The sequence below is a fragment of the Protopterus annectens genome, chromosome 5.part1 (assembly GCF_019279795.1).
Source record: "Protopterus annectens isolate FY-2018-M chromosome 5.part1, PAN1.0, whole genome shotgun sequence".
In the NCBI taxonomy this organism is placed as follows: Eukaryota; Metazoa; Chordata; order Ceratodontiformes; family Protopteridae; genus Protopterus; species Protopterus annectens.
This window is the reverse complement of record NC_056736.1, coordinates 207,112,727-207,132,359: the sequence shown is the minus strand read 5'-3', so window position 1 is coordinate 207,132,359 and position 19,633 is coordinate 207,112,727.

Here is a 19,633-nt window from a genome sequence, read left to right as displayed (position 1 = left end):
GTTCCATGGCCTTGCAGACCAGGCTCATTAGGCTAATGGGGAGGTAGTTCCCAGGGTCTGGGATGTCTCCCCCTTTGTGGAGTGGGATAACCGTTGCTGTGTGCCATTCAGTGGGCACAAAGCCTGAGGTGAGGCTATGATTGAACATGGTGCTTAGGTGGGGTGCCAGTTCATTCTGTAGTTCATGTAGAACACAGCCTGGGATGTTGTTAGGTCCCATGAATGCTGTGTTCTTGGCTTTGTAGAGTGTGGTTTTTACCTGTGCAGCTGTGATCACAGAAACTTTGCATTCTTCCGGTATAGAGATGGACCCTTTAGGGGGTGGGTGGGGTAAAGTTAGCACTGAACCTATCTGGCAGGATGTTGGCAATATCAGTTGGTTCTGTATATTTAGTGCCATTGTGCTGTAACTCAGAGCAGCTCTGAGTGTTGCCATTGAGATTCTTGGCATAGCTATAGAATGCTTTGTGATTGTCTTTAGAATCATTGTCAATTTTGTTTTCATTACTAGCTTTGGAGGATTTTATGAGGGATCTCAGCTTCTTACTGAGACTGACCAAGGAGTTCTTCCAGTCATGGAATTTTACAATTTTTTGCAACAGTTTTCTTTCTTCAGTTGCAGAGTTTGTTTATGTCAGGGGACCACAAGATTGGCTTCCTTTTTTTGGAGGATAGCATCTTGGTTCTGTTAGGGATAGCAGGATCCATGCACTCGTGTAAGTGCTTATAAAGTGCATTTGTGTAGGATTCAGCAGTCGTACCTCTATTGTCCATCTGCACTGGTGTCGTGAAGTTTGCCACTTCTGTCTTAAGAAGCATGAAGTTGGCTTTGGAGAAAATTTTTATGGTGGTTTCCCTAATGGTGGGTGGGGGCGGGATGTGGATCTCTAGGCTGATTAGCTTGCGGTCGGATCTGACCAGCAAGGAATTGACCTCTGGTGTGGAACACCGGTCACCCATGTTAGTAATGACCAGGTCTAGGATATTGCTGCCCCTGGTGGGGGTGTGGATAAATTGATCCAAGGCATTGGAATTTATGAATTCCAGAAAACGTTGAGCAAAAGAGTTGGTACATGAGTAGTTTCCCAGTTAATGGTGGGGTAGTTGAAATTGCCCCTTATTAGGGTCTTGGGTTGTACCCTAATATTTTCCAGTGTATCAAGACATGAGGAGTGGGAATCCTGGGGCTTGGTGGGGGATCTGTAACAAGTTACAATTTAGATTGCGGTCTTGCCCAGAGTTAGTTGCACTTGGATAATCTCAGATGCATTATGTTGAGCAACTAGCCTGGAGGTGTGGCTATCCTTAATGAATATGGACTGGCCTCCACCTTTAGTGTTTCGGTCCAGGTTAGATGGCCAAAAGGTGTGATATGAATTATAGCCTGGTAATGCAGGGGTGCTCTCTGGAGCCTTGAACCAGGTCTCAGTTACTGCACAGATATCGATATTCTCCATTTTTAGGAGTGCCTGGAGTGAGTGCATTTTGAGGTTTAGACTTCTAGCATTGAGTAGCATTACCCTCAGATTCCGCATGTCTGTGTCTGTCACGTTGGCGGTTGTGTCATTTGGACCTTGAAAAGACACTATAGGGGTGGCAAGAGCCTTAGCCAGTAATTTAAATCCCAGGGGCAACAGGTGCAGACCATCTCTGGCAAAGCATCGTGGTTTGTCGATCATGTCGTCCCAGGCAGACAGATACTGGATCCACTTTGAATGACACCAGAAGCTTAGCCAATTGTTGAAGTCAATCATTCTGTCCTTATACTGTGGTATCATTCTGGGTGAAGGCAGGATGCTACTCACAGCTAGGGTCATGCCTGCCTGGGCCACATGGTCCGAGAGCTCTTCCCTGTCTCTTTTCATGTAGTTCAGGGAGGTTCATCTCATGTCATTCACTCCAACATGAACAATGACAGAGTCATATTTGTACTTGTGCAGTGACTTGAGTGCATGCGTTATGTGGTGGATCCTGGCACCTGACAGGCAGCTGACTGTAACTTTCTCCTTGTTCAGTCTGGTAAGTGGGACATCAGTGTGCCTGACTATGGAGTCACCTATGACTAAAGTGTTTGGTATGTTGTTTTGCCTTAGGGGCTGTTTTTGGGTGGCACACTGCTGTTGTGAGCTATGTGTCATTTGGGTTGTGATTGGTGTTTGTTTGCATTTCAGTTTTGGAGGTCCTCGTTGCTTGGGTAGGTTAATGTTAAGGTCCTCCGCATATGTGGGTTTCATGTTGCTATGTCTGGGTGTTAATGGTGTGGGTTTTGTAGGGCTATGTATTGCTTGAGGTGCGGTGCAGATCTTTACTTTCTCCTCTTGACTGTCTAGCACAGTCTTGGTTGGACAGAGCTTTGCTTCCAGTTTGGCAATGTACTTGCATCTCCCGCAGGTTGTAGTGTTTGGTGGTAGGAGGACAGGTTTGTCTGTGTACATGAGGCAATTGCTGCATTGCCCCGATATGCCTAGATTCGCCAGGTGGACAGGAGAAATCACCAGAAGCTGATCCTTGGACATGCCTGGTTAGGTGCTTTTTAGTAAAGTGCAAGAACTGTTTTTCCTTACCTTGGCAAGGTACTTTGCAATTTTAGGTTGTTCAGTGCCTACAGTCAATTCCGTTATTAACAGGGAGGATTTTAGTGCTTGTATTAATTTACAGTTTCTTAGTACTTTTTAACAGTTCTAGAGCAAATGCTAGTCAAAGGGATTCAGATTTTAGTGCTACTATTGAAAAACCAGCAAGTTCTAAGGGAGAATTTGAAGAACAGACTTTCTGGCACCGGGAATAGTTTAACCCTAGTTACCAAACCAGAAGCCGAAAGCTTCTGGTTTGGTTACTAGTCTGTGAGGTGAGAAGTACTATAGTTTAACCCTAGCCCCACAGCACTGTTCAATGCACAAACCCATGCAAACACAGGTTATTAACTCAGAAACTTAAAAGGGATAGGAATTAGCCCAAAACAGCCAATAAGATAACTTTTTAGAGCCAGAGACGCTCTTCTTGTGGCAGAAAGGCTGCTCTAGTGCTTACGAATCTCACTGATAAGCAGAAAGACCTCCCACTGGCACAACAAGGTCAGGACACTCTGAAAATATACTAAAGTCCTGAAACCAGCAGATCTGGGATATGGACTATTCAAGTATAGGACAGGGTGGGAAAACAGCAGTACAGAGAATATTTTTTTTGTTTTTTTTTTAGTAATTAAACAGTAAAAAGCAATTTAAACAGTAGCAATGCACAGAATTTGAGTGAGATACCTACAGAATCAAATGCAGTTTAAATTATAAAACTTTAAGTAAAAAACAATTGCACACAAAGTAAAAACGATTGTAAAATGGAATGCAGCAATAAACAGCAGTAAAATGGCTTTTTAAAGTGAAATTAGGCAAAAATGGCTAAGAGAAAGCCAAAAAAGTACTTAAATAAGCAAAAAGTCTCTCCTTCTTGTTTCTGACACTGTGGTAGTCAGCAGGACACCCAAACAGGATCCGCGGAGCTAAAACAAGCGCAAACCCACGCAAACATGGGTTTTTAACTCAGAAACTTGAAAGTGATAGGAATTAGCCCAAAATGGCCAATAAGGTAAATTTTTGAGAGCCGGAGACACTCCTCTTGTGGCAGATAGTCTGCTCTAGTGCTTACTACTCTCAGTGATAAGCAGAAAGACCTCCCACTGGCACAACAAGGTCTGAACACTCAGAAAATACACTAAAGTCCTGAGACCAGCAGATCTGGGATCCGGACTATTCTTGTATAGGAGAGGGTGGGAAAACAGCAGTACAGAGAATATATATATTTTTTTTTAGAAATTAAACAGTAAAAAGCAATTTAAACAGTAGCAATGCACATAAAAGGCAATCACACTTGAGTGGGACACCTACGGAATCAAATGCAGTTTAAATTATAATACTTTAAGCAAAAAATAAGTGCACACACAGTAAAAACAATTTTAAATTGAAATCCAGCAATAAACAGCAGTAAAACGGCTTTTTAAAGTGCGATTAGGCAAAAATGGCTAAGAGAAAGCCAAAAAAGTACTTAAATCAGCAAAAAGTCTCTCCTTCTTGTGTCTGACACTGTGGTAGTCTGCAGGACACACAAACAGGATCTGTGGAGCTAAAACAAGCGCAAACCTGTGCAAACACAGGTTTTTAACTCAGAAACTTGAAAGGGATAGGAATTAGCCCAAAATAGCTAATAAGGTACTTCCAGAGCTGGAGACATTGCTCTTGTGGCAGATAGGCTTCCCTAGTGCTTACTACTCTCACTGATAAGCAGAAAGACCTCCCACTGGACTCCTAAAAACAGAGGTGGCTAACTTCATGGCACCCATGCAAATGGAGAATAGTTGCATGACCGCCGAATCATACACTAATGTCCTGTATGAACACTTACACAAATGCATGGATCTCGATATACCCAATAGAACCAAGACATTCTCCTCCAAAAAATGGAGGCCAGTCTGATGGCCCCCTGCCATAAACAAACTCTACAACAGAAACTGATGGGGAATAAGGTAAAGTCCCAAAAATGTAAAAACGTCCTTATCAGCCTCAACAAAAAGTTGAGATCCCTCATCAAATCCTCTAAAGCTAGCTATGAAAACAGAATTGCAGCAGTCAGTAAAGACAACCACAAGGCCTTTTATAGTTATGCAAAGAATCTCCATGGCAATTCCCAGATTTGCTCTGAGCTACTGCACAATGGTACCTCCTATACCGAGTCAACAGATTTTGCCAATATACTGCCCGACAGATTCTGTGCCAACTTTACCCTTCTCTTCCTCGCCCAAAGGACCAATCACAATACCAGTAGATTGCCAGGCACCCAGTATTACTGCTGCACAGGTTAAAACAGCACTGTCCAAGGCCAAGAATACAGCTTCTATGGGACCTGACAATATCCCTGGCTGTATTCTACATGAACTTACAGAGTGAACTGGCACATCACCTGTGTGCCCTGTTCAATCACAGCTTCACCTCAGGCTTTGTCCCTACTGAATGGCACACTGCTACAGTCATCCCTCTCCCCAAAGGAGGAGCGAATACAGACCCTGGGAACTATTGCCCCTTAGCCAGATGAGTCTGATATGCAAAGCTATGGAACACATCATCGTGGACCTAATAAACAAGGATATAGGGGACTCTCCAAACTCTATATCCCATACAGTTTGGTTTTGTGAAGGGTAGCTCATTCCTGCTCAACTTGGTCGACTTCTTTGAGTCAGTCACCATAGCTGTTGATGAAGGCAAGGTGGTTCATACAGCCTACCCTGATCTTGCTAAGGACTTTGATACCATTCCTCACTCAGGAATCATAGAAAAACTCACTAAGCTAGGCATCAACCCCTATATCACTAGGTGGGTTGCAAACTGGCTCACAGATAGAGCCCACAGTGTGAAAGTAGTTGACTCCAAGTCAGACTGCTGACTCGTCATGAGGGCAATCCCACAGGGTTCGGTCCTGGCTCCTCTTCTGTTTGGTATCTACTTCTCTGAAGTCCAGGCCAACACAAAGGGACTCTGGCTGACAAAATTCGCAGATGATTGCAAGTTGAGAGCTATTATTAACTTCTCAAGTGATGTTGACATCCTACAGAATGGCCTTACTGAAACCAATGACTGGTGTCAGAACCATGGCCTTAAGCTTAATGCCAAAAAATGTGTCGTTATCCCCGTTGGGAAAAACCCGGTTCCCATGAATTACCACATTGATGGTAGTCCACTGAATGCAAGAGGCATTATAAGAGATCTGGGAACGCAGGTTGGCAGCAACCTCTGTTTTTATCACCACATTGCCACTGTTGTCAGAAAGTCCTTCTGTGTGGCACATCTCATTACTAAGTGTTTTGCATCCATGAAAAAAGGTCATTGTCTCCCTCTACTCTTCCCTCATTATGCCAGTCCTCGAGTACAGTTCTCCATTTGGCATGTACCTTACTAGACACCTAAAACAAATGGAGAGGCCACAAAAGTACCTCACAAAGAGGATCCTAGGCCTTAAACACTTGTCCTATATGGACAGACTCAGAAACCTCCAACTATTCTCTGTCTCATATGGCCTGCTTAGAGGCAATCTCTGCTTGACTTACAAAGCCATGTCTGACCCAGCTCTGTTAGAAATGCTATATCTAAAGAAATCCAAATCCCTCCACACCACATGCTCCAGAGACCTCAACCTCATTACCACAATCAACAGAACATACTGGAGGGAAAGGTTCATAACCCAGAGACTGCCCATATTATGGAATGGACTTCCAATACATGTCAAGCAGTGCACCTCACTGACCCTCTTCAAGAGAAATCTTGATGTGTGGATGGGAAATAAAAAATTTGCTCCGGGGATAACTCCAGTGGCTCTACTTGACAGAAGCACTAGGAACTAAGGTCGGGTGGCACGTTGCCAGTGTAATCCTATGGCTAGGCTTGTAAAGGCCCCAGGACCATTAATCTAGTACACACCTATGAACCTATGAACCTATGAACCTAAGTATCTATATACTGTCTGCTTAAAGCTGATTATTATGTAAGATGGCATAATCTGCAGTCCTCCTTTCTGAGATATGGAAAGTAATAGACAAACACATATTTTATAGACATTAAAACAAAAAGGCAGAGATATGAAGCAGCTCTCAAATATGTTACCCAGATGACCAGGCAATGTATAGCATGCTAGTACATAGTTATATGGGTTAGCAATGTGATATCAATGAGCCACATGGGTGATGTAGACAAATTGTGCAAGTTCAGGTCTATGTTTAATATGAATTATACTGCCATGGCATCATCAAGGGTCTTAGGGATGAACAGGGTTAATCTGTTCTACAAAAATGAATCAATATATTAGACAGCTGACACTAGGGGATATGACTTTGTCATACTGGGGCACTAGATCATCTGGAGAAAATGCCATTTCCTCTTGAAGATGGAATAGCCCCTCCATAGAGCTGCCCACTGGTCATCTTTGCATAAATACAAACACTTCTGTTATCTCTTGAAATGCTAGAATTGAATTCTTGGCCATGGTCAATATCTTTTCTCCATCAGCATCTCCAGCCTGTGGAAGGTGGTGATGCATGGTGAGGTTTTTGAAGCTAGTCCCAATCTGCTATATCTAGGCTTATTTTATTCCATTTTCAGCTTGCCTTTAAAGTAGTCTTTTATTGCAGATATGTTCTTATAACAACATAAATGTCTCAATTTGGCAGGGGGTGGTGGGTGCAGCTTTCAGATCACAACATAGTAGCACAGTTAATCTTATTGTTGTTGCCATCCTACTGTAGGTCTGTTTCCTGCAACATAACTCTTTATTATAGATGATTGCTATATACCATCCTATCCCCATACCATACATACCTCTCAAACTCTTAGTGGAAGAAATCTGTACAAAGCCTAAATTAATGGTGGGACTAGGACCAAAAAATAGGGGCAGATTATAAATGTTGCTCCTATAAACTTAGAAAGTTTCTGTAAAAAACATTCAAAGATGGCTGCCATTCTCTGAACACTGCTGAACTGCAGCTCTTCATATAACCTGAGAAAATCTAAACCCTGAAGTGATACCAAGAACGTTTTAACAACAAATCTTCGAAAAAATAATTCTAACTTCACTCAACTATCCTGCAGGAAGAGAAAAAAACTGAGGAATAAGACGATATTTAACAGGATTATAGTAGATTAGCTGGCTCTGAAGAGAGAATCAAACAAAGAAACCGTTTGCTCTTTTCACTTTAAGTTTCTGTACTGAGATAAAATGTCGAAAGAGGAAAAAAATATGGACACAACTACTACAAAAACAAAACTTTCAGAACTACAGTCACTGGAGAAAGGTGTCATTTCTAAAAGACAAAAAGTTATAAAGCAACAGGAACAACAAAAGCCAGGGATTAAAACTAAAGCTGATCAAGTGTTAAACATGGAAGACATCAAGACTGCTCTGTTACCCATTCAAGAAGCTCTGAAAGAACTTACTACCCAAATGCAAACGTTTGGAATTTCCTGCACCCAAATTCTTGAAAGAATGGACAAGACTGAAGCTCGGATATCAGAAAATGAAGATAAACTAACTTTACTTGCAAAAAAATCAGATACACATGATCTGGACATTCTGGCTATTCAAACAAAGATTACTGATTTAGAAGCAAGATCCAGGAGAAACAATATAATTATTAGAGGAATTCCAGAATCCGTACAGTATAATGAGTTAATCCCATCTATAACACAAATACTTACAGTACTTCTTAATGACTCTGACATGGTAAAACAAATAATCATAGAAAAGGCACATAGAGCGTTGAGAGAATCACAAGCATCAAATAGCCCAAGACCTGTGTATGTTAAAATACTTAATTACCAAGATGTCAGCAAAATCCTTATAACAGCAAAAAAAAGTGGTGGACATATTATGTGGAATAATAATAGAATTTCTCTGGCACAGGATTTGCCCTTACAAGTCAGACAGGCTAGACAATCTTTATCTCCATACTGTAAGTTTCTTATTGATAAACATATTAAATTTCAAATGAAATATCCTAATATGTTAATATTTACAATAGATGGGTCTAAATACTCTGTTTCAATGAAAAATGAGGCAAAAATCATAATTTTGAAAGTTTTTAAGTGTTTACTTGCTTCTGAGACTTGATCTGGCTTTCCGTTGAGACTAACATGCTGTCCGAGGTCGGATTCATCTGTTGCTGTGGCTCGAGGTCTTGGTAATCCTTTGTTTTCATTTTAAATGCTTTAGGCCTCTTTTGGAATAGATAAGGGCTTTGTTTTGTTGATCCTGGTTATCTGTGTCTGTTTTCAGAAGTTTTTTGACTTTCACGAAGTGTTTACATTGACGAGGAGACAGGAAATGCCTTGGATGCTGCTGAGGGGAAGGATTTTACTGTGGCGCTTCCGGAAGTCCGTCTGCATTAACTGTCCCCCATCATGAGCGTTCTGTAAGGTTTCCAGGCTTGGAAATCCGAAATGAACTGTTTTAAGCATTGGAAAGTATGATTAACATTAAAAGATGATGTTTTATAGCAATTTAAGCACGTAGGAACATTTGATTATACTTGCTTTTCATATAACAAAAAAGTCTTGTAGTATATAATAAATAATTGGGGTACAGGGAATATTTGTTTCTTTCTTTTTCTTTTCTTTTTTTTCTTTTCCTTTTTTGTTTTTTTTTTTAATAAGTAGGTATTGGTTTACTATTTCAGAACTAATCTGAAAGGACATGTTGAGTTTTTTTTTAATGTTAGTGAGGGATACATATATAGAAATTACAATCAACATTCTATTTAAATAGAACATATAATTAAACTCACATTATTAATTAGATGTGACATAGCTATATACTACACTAGTTAGACATCATTTTATAATATTAGGAGATAGAGCTGACCTAAAGTATATAAATAATGAAGGACCTAACATATTCATTAGGAAAGTTAATTAATTTTCTGTTTTTATGTTTGTACCTCTTTTTATATAGGGTTACAATACAGTATGAATAAGATGTGTTTTTTTTTCTTTGAAAGTTTATGTTAATGTTATATCTTCAGTATGATTTACTTAAATAACAGTTAACAAAAGAGATGTAGATGCACAGTAGTGTTTGGCAGGGAATATTTAGATTAGACTTTGTAGAAGTAAAATTAGTTTATATAGGTCCTATCTATGTGAAGTTTTTGAGTTGTTGTAACCTGATAACATTACACATGTTTACTTTTTTGACCCTTTCAGTTTTTTATGTTATACAAGACCTATATATGTCCTGGTCCGGGGATAGAGTGGGTAGGCACTGGTATAGGACGGGATGTCAAGAATGCTTCCAAATTACATATGTCTTTAAACTCACTTTGACTTTATATTATGTTTTTCACTTTAAGCCTCTATTATACAAAATAACTCATTAAACGTGGGAAATAGACTCATGGAACATAAAAGGGCACCAGAACTTAAAGAAAAGAAAGTTATTTTTACATTTATTATTGCAGGCTAGGGCGTCGTTTATACTTCTTCAAGAAATGCATTTAACTAATGATCAATGGGCTGACATTAAGAAAAGGAAATGTATTAGAGAAATTGTAGCCTCAGAAGGTAAAACTAATAGTGCTGGGGTAGCTATACTTATTAAAAATCAATATCAAGAGAAGATTTTAGACTCTAAATCAGATAAAGAAGGAAGATGGTGTTATGTTATTCTTTCTTCTACTCGATTTGATAAACCTATTTTACTTTTAAATGTTTATGCACCTTGCAATAATCAACAACTTTTCATAGCATCACTTTATCCGATTTTGTCACAATATGATAAATATTATATAATTATTGGAGGGGACTGGAACTCTTATCAAAATCCGAAGTTGGATAGATCTTGTCCACAAAGAGCATTTAATAAACAAGCAGTAATAGCAATAAGTGATATAAAGGAAGATTTCCAATTATATGACCCCTTTAAGTATTTAAATAACCCTGGTAATACAAATAATTATACTTTTTATTCAACATGTCATAAAATGTGGTCCAGATTGGATTTTTTTTTTTTATTTCAGCAACAATGATTAATTTTGAATCTTTAGTCTCTATACATGCACGTTATTTATCAGACCACTCAAAAATCTCATTAAGTTTTGCTAAAGAACCTAGAGATACCATGCGGCAAAGAGGTTATAATTGGTCTCTCAACCCAAATCTGTTAAATAAAGAGGAAATAATACATGAAATTACAGATTACCTCAAAGACCTATTGGCTAGATTAGAGAAACAACAACATACACCTGATATCGAATGGGTGACAGTTAAAGCACAAGTAAGAGGGATCTTTCTGCAAAAAGCTTCATATTATAAAAAAATACAGATTAGAGATATTCAGGAATTGGAAGCTAAAATTAAGACACTTGACCAAGAATTGATTCAAAATTATAATACTCAAACAGAAATGGAATTACTTAAATGCCAAAAAGACCTCTTCTTAATTCAAAATAGTAGATTGACATTTCAGGAACATAGAATGTTAGCGAGGTATGCCAACCATGTTCAAACACCATCAAGGGCATTAGCTAGAATTATTAATCAATCGAGAACAGCAGTACAAATTTCGGAAATACAATTTAAGAATACAATTTACTCTAAAATGGAAGATATTATTAATATTTTCGAACAGATATATATGAATATATATGGTGACCAAAAAGATCTAGCCTCACATAGGACCAATGAAGATTTCTTACAAACAATTAATTTTCCGAAAATAGATGACAATATGCAGAAGGATTTGGTTAAACCGATATCTGATGAAGAAGTAATATATATAATTAAACATATGAAATCACATAAAGCACCGGGTCCTGATGGTTTGACGGTGGAATTTTATAAAGTTTTTGATGATATTTTTGGTAAAATACTCTTGCGTGTATTTAACTATATAATTAAGAATAAAATAAATGATCCTCATTTTAATGCCTCAAAAACTATTCGTATACCTAAAGTTAATTCTGACCCCCAAAACCCTGACAATTATAGACCAATATCATTAATAAATGTAAATATGAAAATTTTGACCTCTATTCTAGCCAGTAGATTAAAAAAAATAATGAATAAAATAATATCTAAGGAACAAGCCGGTTTTATGGCAACTAGACAAACTAGTGACAATACACTTACACTTCATACACTGATAGCTTATGCTAAACAGAAAAAATCTTAATATTTATGCGCTTATTATTGATGCACAGAAAGCTTTTGACAGGGTTGACATAGGTTTTTTGTTTGATACTCTACCATATTTTAATATATCCCAAGAATTTGTTTGAGTGTTAAAAATCTTATATAGCAATCCTTATACAACTTTGTACATTAATAAAATGTTCTTTAAAAGAATACAGATTAAAAATGGAACACGTCAGGGTTGTCCGTTGTCCCCATTATTATTTAATATATATCTGGAACCCTTATTCTTATATATTAAACAGAAGGTATACCATAATGCCCCAATAATTTATGGAACAAAAATATCAATGGCGGCGTTTGCGGATGATCTCAATATATATTGTACAACTCCAATTTCAGACAATAAAAAATTATTAAAAGCAGTGGATGACTTTGCGGAAATATCTAATTATAAAATTAATCTTAAAAAAACAAATATTTTCCCCTTAAGAACTCCCAAACCTTTCTCGCTTTTGCCACTGGTGGGACAGGTAATGTTCAAAGATAATATTAAATACTTGGGTATTGTTTTCTCTACAGATGATAAAAATTTTTATACTATTAACATTAAAACAGTTTGGGATCAAATAATATCTGACTTTGGGAGATGGAATAATTTAAGATTACCAGTATTGGCGAAGGTCTCAATTATTAAAATGAATATATTACCAAGATTATTATATATTTTTAGATCTGCTCAGTAGCAATTTCGAAGAAATTTTTTAAACAAATTCATAAAGAATCGGCTAAATTTATTTGGGAGCCAAGGAAAACAAGGATATCGTTTGATAAATTAATGACACCAAAAATAGAGGAGGATTGGATTTACCAAATTTAGAAATTTACTATTTAATAATAAACTCTAATAGACTCCTAAGAATTGCTAATTATGATGTATGTAGCACTAAGTGGGCACCAACATGGGTAATCTTGAATTATAAACATATATTAAATTTGAGTATTAATCCTAAAGCATTACCCTTTCTAGGAAAAGATAAGCTGAAATTATATGGGATATTGGACCACATTAAAGTATATATAACATCTATAAAAACATTATTTCAATCATTAGATCTTGCTCAACATATGATGGTTTTTCAACCCTTTCATAGGAACCCTAATTTGAGATTAAATAATCAATTAATAGATCTTACAAATTTCCCATTAATAGTTAATTTAACTTTAATTGACATTTACATATATCTCAAATTTTCAACTAATCAAATAAGACAAGAATTAAACTTACCTAAAAATTATCTAGTTATATTGAGACAAATTAGGGAACTCTCTATAAGCTACTTTAAGAATTTTAAACCCAGAGATGAGGGTTTAACCAAATGCTCAAATTTGTGGCAAGCTCTTCAACAAGATGTTAAATTTATAACCATATCAAATAAATTAATAAAAGAGTTTAAATTTCAGGATAAGGTTCTTTTATCGAAATATTGGAAAGAGAAAATCCCACTGATAGAAAAAAGTCAAATAAAAAAGCAATAGATTTGACAACAAAATCTATCTCTCTTCAAAAGTTGATGTATACTCAGCTTATGATATGGAATAATGCGTATTATATACACCTTAGCGTGCATAAATTCAATTCTAAAAACTCCCCAAATTGTCCATTCTGTAAAGACCAACCTGCTGATCTTCTTCATATGTTCTGGAGCTGCAAATGCATTTATAAACTTTGGAACTCTTTAAAAATACAACTTCAAAAGATGGGTTATCAAAGTACAACACTTTCATGGAAATTTATAATTTTGCATATCCCTCCAAAAGAACTTTCTAGATCACAAAATATCATAATTATTAATATCTTCTTATTAATGAAGCTATATATAGCTACTAATTGGTTAAACCCATCCCAAACTTCATGGGATAACTTTAAAATTCTAGCTATGAGACATATATTAGCCCACAAATTACTTCTACATCAACACAATAAAAATATCAATAACCCGAAAATATGGGAACAAGTGTTTAATATCATATTAGCGTAATATTTTAAACCTAAATCTATTATGAGTTATTTATACTCTGTAAGAGAACTTTGTAACAACAAATTGTGTAATACTTGAACTAATCTCAATTATTTTTATATCTTTTTGTATAAACTCGTGTTGCAGGTGGAAGTATTCATGTAAATATTGTATATATGTTATGGTGTATTTGTTAGATACATTAGTTGGTTTTTATTTTCAATCTTGTATTTGTTTGGAATTTGTATTGAAAATTATAAAACAATAAAGATTTATTATTGAAAAAAAATAAAGTTTCTATAATAGTTTGTGTTAGCATGCATTTTTTAAAGGATATGACATTTGAACCTCAAATGTATGCCATTATTAAGTGACTTCAATCCTTAGTGATTTGCCAATAAAACACAAATTTTATAAGGAACAGACCAAAAATGTAAAGCAAAAATATGGACATTCTACAAAAATCTGGGCAGTTGAGAGGTGTGATACCATGTATATAGTTTCTTGCTAGCAGATTTTCATTCTGTAGATCACACTTGATCTAATGAACCAGGCTATTTGTTGATAAGCTGCACTGTGGCTTATGACACTTTTGCAGCCATGCAGCTAACTGCTGTCTGTCAGCTAAACCTCACTTACTTGAATTAGAAGTAATAGTACAAGACCAAATAGTTTTGAAAAAAATACTAACAATAAAAGGAAAATAAAAATTATTAATATTCCAACTTTGTTTTTTTTTTTTTACAATGGCAGACTTCTGATCTGAATTGACCAATTTCAGTCAAAACCTGGAAGTACAGCTAGTATGAAATCAAAACTATACAAAAGGTTAAAATGAAGATTAAATATTTACAGCTCAAAATTTCAAACAGAAAATAGCAATACAGTTCAGTAACACACTTAGAGGGCTAGATAAAACAATTTACTGCACCACTGTACATAGTAGTACATATTTATGCACATTTTGCACTAAAATGTTTTTTATAAACAAGGGGTGAAGGAAAAAAGAATTGAGATGAATGGGTAAAACAGGTGAACAAGATGTTGAAAGTCAGAGTAAGTGATAAAAGAGTTGAAGTAACCTTGTGACAACTGAATATTACATGGGAGAATATGTTATAAAAAGAGGAGGCGGATGGTGTTATGTTTTGTATCCTTAATAATGGCAGTTTTATTTAGAATGGTTTAAAAGGTAATAGTTCATGCCAGTTTGGAATCCTGGAAACGAGGTGATTTCTGTTTGAGTTTTCCATATATTTGAACCAAATTTTAGAGAACAATTGATTGGTAGCTGAAATATGGTAACTGGAGTTTCAAGAAGAGGTCTAATGTGCCTCAGACTTGCAATGTTATTACAGGATATCTTTACAATGTGCTTTCCAGGAAAAAGAGTAAAGGAATCTGATTGAAGGAGTTGAAATAACTGAAAGGTCAGTAAGAGATCAGACGTGTCTGAAAGCAAGTCATTTGTCTTTTTCTATTGTGAGGGATAAATCTATGTAATTTATTTGTAAAACAACGGATAACATTTTTTTTATTACGGTTGCAATGATAAATGTCAGATTCTATTCCAGCTGTGACAGAAGGACCGATTTTTCTATGGCAGGTCAGGTAGAATAAGATATAAAGAGAGAAATTTACCAGTGAAAAAAAGACAAAAGCTGGCAAGTCAGAGAGATATAAGCAAATCAATTTAATAAAAAATGCGTAAAAAAACTATAAAATACAACAAGGGAAAGCGCTTTCATACACATAGGTACTTCATCAAATGCAATAAAAACTTTACAGTAGAGTGTACTTTTATAGCTCAATTTCTGAGGTCAAGTGATCTTAATATTGGCTTAATGAGGATGACATCATTTAACCCCTTACCTTCATTGGCCCTAAGTAAATGCATCTACTTAATTTCCACACATTCTGTTTGTGTTCTTATGTCACCTCCTCTCAGGCTTGGTGTATACACTTCCAGCACCAAAAATTTAAACCAGTGATCACACCCTGCTGATTTAACATGTTTTGACAGTGCGTTCCTATCATCACTCTTGGTGATACTATAAATATGCTCTCTTATCCGATCATTCAAACAGCAGTTGTTTTTTTCCAACATAGAAACTTCTGCAAAGCACACAGGATGCACAGTACACAACATTCTGACTGCCACAGTCAGTATAAAGTCTAATGTCATAAACCCGTCCTGTGTCCGGGTGTACAAACTGGTCATCAATGTCTATGCATCTACACGCATTACAATGGTGACAAGGATACGTGCCTATCCTTTGACTTACTATATTCTTCTTTTTGCTAGTCAAAGGCTTGTAGCATAACATCTTTTTTAATGACGGGCGGTTCTTAAAACAGAAGGAAGGTGAATTCCCTAACACCCCCTTGTATTTTTCATCTGAGACTAAGACTCTCCAGTCTTTCTTAATGATCTCACAAATAGAGCCTGAGTCCTTAGAGTATGTGAGGCTCGTGCATGTTGACTTCAAAGCCAACGGGGTGGACTGTTCAGCCTGATCATTGCAATACGGTCTCGTATGCATATCTCTCAACATAACTGCGTCATTCTGTGCAGTTACAATCTCTAAGCTGTTGTATCCTCTGTTTAAGAGGTTAGTGGTAAGAGTCTCAAATGAGTCATACATATCACTGTCTTTGGTGTTTAATCTAGCTGTTCTGAAGAACTGTCCTTTTAGAACATTCTGCTTGACATGTTTAGGGTACATACTATGAGAGTGTACTAAATTGTTAGTTTTGAAAGGTTTTACATACTGTTTAGTGTACAGCCCTCCTGAGGTCTTTTGTACCATCACATCTAAAAAAAGGAATGGACTCTTCTGACTAATCATAGGTAAACCGAAGAAAGTTAGTGGTGCTATTTAAATAATGCACAAATTGGTCAAAGGATTCTACTGTGTCTCACTAAATAAGAAAGAAATAATCCACATAGCAGCCATAATAAAGCAAAAACCTCTTAAACCCATTCAGATCAGAGAATACATTCTATAATTCCCACTCAGCCAAAACAATATTGGCATAGCTGTTGGCACATACCATGCCCATAGACACTCCTGTCTGTTGTAAATAATGTTCATCTTCAAACATAAACACATTGTGTTCCAATATAAGTTATAGCAGAGTGCAAATCAAATGCACTTTATCATTATCATATGCAGGATTTCGACCCAAAAGTGCTTTAACATTATCAATACCTGCAGCATTTGGAATGTAGGTAAAGAAGTGATATCCAAAGTATCTCCCTGAAGTTAATGTATGGGAATGGAGAGGGCTCTGAAGTCTGTGTTTTTAGAAGACCCATTGTATTTACACCTATGAACACTCCTACTGTTGATGCCTTCTTTAAGTTATGTGTTGATATTTACAACTACTTTTCTCATCCTTTTAGTAAAAATATGAAGAGCTGTAATAATTTAAGTCAGGAAGAGTTTTCTTCCTTATTAGATTTAATGAAATGTAATGATATTTGCTTTCACCCTGCTGACAAAGGGGGAGGTATAGTTGCCATGGATGTCTCAAGCTATTTGGATGCCATGTTATTGATGTTGAATGATGAATGCACCTACACCAAAATAAGTGAACAAGAGGTAACTAGGTTAACTGCTAAGATACATGAGAGAGTTGAAACTCTTCTTATGGATGGAGTGATAGGTGCTTGTATGAATATTTATGGTTGAGAATGCGGTAATACCGAAAATCTATGGGCTACCTAAGGTCCATAAAGACCAGCTGCATCAACCTATGCGGCCAATAGTCTCTGGCAGGGGCAGGGCCACAGAGCCCATGTCTATTTATGTAGAAAATCAACTTCACTCAGTGATTAATGGAATGGGGAACATTCTGAGAGATACTAGGGATTTTCTTAGCAAGCTGTACAATTGGTCTGTGGTGAACTATAGAGTAGAGGCCCTTCTGGTTACTTTGGACATCACTTCTTTATTTACCTGCATTCCAAATGCTGCAGGTATTGATAATGTTAGAGCACTTTTGGGTCGAAATCCTGCATATAATAATGATAAAGTGCATTTGATTTACACTCTGCTAGAACTTATATTGGAACACAATGTGTTTATGTTTGAAGATGAACAGTATTTACAACAGACAGGAGTGACTATGGGCACATATGTGCCAACAGCTATGCCAGTACGGTTTTGCCTGAGTGGGAATTACAGAATGTATTCTCCGATCTGAATGGGTTTAAGAGGTTTGTGCTTTATTATGGCTGCTATGTGGATGCTTTATTTCTTATTTGGGGGGACACATTAGAATCCCGTTACCTATTTGTGCATTATTTAAATAGCACCACTAACTTTCTTCGGTTTATCTATGAAGAGTCTATTCCATTTTTAGATGTGATGGTATACAAGACCTCAGGAGCGCTGTACACTAAGCAGTATGTAAAACCTTGCAAAACTAACAATGTAGTACACTCTCGTAGTATGCACCCTAAACATGTCAAGCAGAATGTTCTAAAAGGACAGTTCTTCAGAACAGCTAGATTAAACACCAAAGATAGTGATATGCATGACTCTTTTGAGACTCTTACCACTAACCTCTTAAACAGAGGATACAACAGATTAGAGACTGTAACTGCACAGAATAATGCAGTTATGTTGAGAGATACACATACGAGACTGTATTTCAATGATCAGGCTGAACAGCCTACCACCTTGCTTTGAAGTCGATTCAGCCAACACGCATGAGCCTCGCATACTCTAAGGACTCAAGCTCTATTTGTGAGATCATTAAGAAACACTGGGGAGTCTTAGTCTCAGATGAGAAATGCATGGGGCTGTTAGGAATTTCTCCTTCCTTCTCTTTTAAAAACCGCCCTTCATTAAAAAAGATGTTATGCTATAAGCCTTTGACTAGCAAAAATAAGAATATAGTAAGTCAAAGGATAGGCATGTGTCCCTGTTACCATTGTAATGTGTGTAGATACATAGACACTGATGACCAGTTTGTACACCCAGACACAGGATGGGTTTACGACATTAGACTTTATGCTGACTGTGGCTGTCAGAATGTTGTGTACTGTGTGTCCTTTGTGCTTTGCAGAAGTTTCTATGTTGGTTAAACCAACCGCTGTTTGATGGATCAAATAAGAGAGCATATCTATAGCATCAACAAGAGTGATGATAGGAACTCACTGTCAAAACATGTTAAATCAGCAGGGTGTGATCACTGGTTTAAATATTTGGTGCTGGAAGTGTATACATCAAGAATGAGAGGAGGTGACATAAGAACACAAACAGAATGTGTAGAAATTAAGTGGATACATTTACTTAGGGCCAGTGAGGGTAAGGGGTTAAATGATGTCATCCCCATTAAGCCAATATTAAGATCACATGACCTCAGACATTGAGCTGTAAAAGTGCACTCTAGTGTAAAGTTTTTACTGGATCTGATGAAGTACCTATGTGTATGAAAGTGCTTATCCTTGTATTTTATAGTTTTTTCACACATTTTTTATTAAATTGATTTGCTTATATCTCTTTGCCTATCCAGCTTTTTTCTTTTTTCATTGTTTTGTTGTTTTGCTGGTTGCTCTTTTTCTTTTTTATACTCTAGAAATTTACCAGTGCCAAAAGGTAATTTTCCTTTCACTTCTTAGCGATCTGAAATTTTGTCAGATTTTTAAAAGATAAAAATTAAGGAATCTATAGCTTCTTATTGAAAATAACTGGAATGCAACCTTTCTAAAGTTTTAACATGTGCTATAGCTACCTGAAACACAATAGATTCCTTCATTTTTTTTGTGGTGAAAACCATATATCTTCTGTGGGATCATATTTACCTCAAAATTATAGACTATCTCATAAGGAATAACTAAACATGCAGTATGGAGACAGATATTTGAATCAAAATTAACAAAGTATAAAATATATCATACATTCCCTGAATAACAGTGCTATTAAATATCCTCTATACAAT